Source organism: Lolium rigidum, chromosome 4, assembly GCF_022539505.1.
Source record: "Lolium rigidum isolate FL_2022 chromosome 4, APGP_CSIRO_Lrig_0.1, whole genome shotgun sequence".
Lineage (NCBI taxonomy): Eukaryota > Viridiplantae > Streptophyta > Magnoliopsida > Poales > Poaceae > Lolium > Lolium rigidum.
Genome location: NC_061511.1, coordinates 238,338,471 through 238,340,715, shown reverse-complemented (window position 1 = coordinate 238,340,715; position 2,245 = coordinate 238,338,471).

Here is a 2,245-nt window from a genome sequence, read left to right as displayed (position 1 = left end):
ACAACTACTTCAAGAAACAGGACCATGTCAGAGGAGTCAGATGCCACATCCAACAAGGAGAAAACCTAGTTTAGCCATAGAAGGGAACTAGCTTCCTAAACCTAGCTCCTATTTAGCTAGAATCTATTCATAGCCCCTATAGCTAGTCAAATACTCTACAAATAGAGTTCGTGATAGGATTAGACTACGAGTCGTTCTTCTGGAGTTTATTTGCAGATTTACCTCATTGTAAAGTAGGAGGCTGTGATGATCTTATGTAACAGAGTCTGTATGTAATTCTATAGACATGCCTTGGACCCGCATATGTTTCTGTTGTACCACTCTGAGCGATATAATACTAGTGGAACGGTGTTTCATTGGTGTTATATCAGACTTGCATACTACACCATGCAGTGGTATGCCGGGTCACCACAGTTGGTATCAGAGCAAATGCTTTGACCCTAGAATTAAAACCATTTAAAGGAGACCTATAGGATTGGTAGTGTCTATAGGAAGTTGTACTAGCTATGTCCACTATGTTAAACTAATACATCTTATGACTTGAGATGGATATTCACTTGAGAATAATCCTGACACACTTGAGTCAACTTTTCCTACCTATCTTTCTTAAAGATAAGATTAGCTAGTTAACCCCAAACATGTGGTACACTATTAAGTCCTTAAACAATAGATGAGTAGATCACAGTTGTTATACAATACATGGTAGTCCAAAGAGAGGATACAACCATAAGGAAGCTATCCTAGTGGAAGATGTGTATCAACATATGTTATGATTAAGTAAGTTATCCAGACCTGTAATAGGAGTAATATCAAGTGATGAAGGTAATTAAGATATCCTAATAGAAAATGTAGACCAAGTTAAGTAATGAGTAAGTAAAATTATCTAGACATGTGAAACAATTGATAGTAAGTGATAACTATGAGTATATGAGGTAGTATTGACCAAATTTGAGGTGCCAAAAAAACTCCAAGAAAAGAAAGTTGATTGCACATAGAGGATGACATGCGGGTCCCATTTAGCAGCTAGCCGGTCTCAACGTTTCCAAGGCGGCAAGGGATCAAAAGAAAAAGGAAGTAGCCACAAATCGGGGGTCAAAAAAATCCAAGAATAGAAAGAATTTTGGTTCATAGAGGATGACATGCGGGACCCATGATCCCGCATCGTAAACGGCTCGATCGGAGAACGTTGAACGAGATGGCGCGATCGAGAAAAAAACAATGCCGGAGAGGCTGCCATCCGGGCCCTACATCCCTCGGCGGTGCGGATTTGCGTTGACTCGGCCGGCGAACCCGAGAATTCGCGATGCACCACGTCCCGGGCCACCATACGCGACGTTTTGGCCGCTTTCGTCGGGCTAGGTGGCCTCAAAAACGAGAAAAAAAAAAAGTTTTGACATGCACCACGGAGGGACCAAAATCGTCGGCCATGGTACACCAGCAACCACGGCGCGACTTCAACTTCGTCGGCCATGGCAACTTTTCTTGTAGTGATAAGTAATGAGTAAGTAAAATTATCTAGACGTGTGAAACAATTGATAGTGAGTGATAACTCTGAGTTATGTGAGGTAGTATAGACCATGATGAGTCAATCATGGGAGGTAAGAAAGAGAGATAGGAATAAAATATGCCTACTTACATGGTAGAGATAGAAATCATATATGATTCACCTGAGAATCGTTATGTGATGGACTAGAATATCATAAATACTTAGGAGGAGTTTGATAAGAAGTTAGACGCGAAACAATATAGTAAGATTTGTGTTCCAAAACCATAGGAACTGTGTCAAGTACATCAGAACCCTAGTTATATGGTAAGAACATATGGAAGTATAGGAACTATATCCTAATAAATATGTATTCAGAGTAACCATATTAGAACTAGTGGTATCATACAAAATAGTCCTCAATAGCACTTATATATGGTATAATACTTTGTTAGTACTTCCAAACAAAACTAGGTTAACTTTACTATCCTAGGACACTTTGTTTCAAGTTTATCTCATTGCAAATGTGCAATTACGATAAATGTTGAGATAAATAGTAGAACTCCCCATATTCGTGCTAAGTATCACGATATAAACCTATATTATGTGGTGTTATATACTACACATCAGAGCCTGCTGTTTAGAGATGTCTTACTCAACTATTATATTCAGGCTTATGATGGTGTGTATTATATGCACAAAGCTGGATCTTCTTGGATTTTATTGGAATTTCATTGTTTGACTAGATCCATACATGAAGTT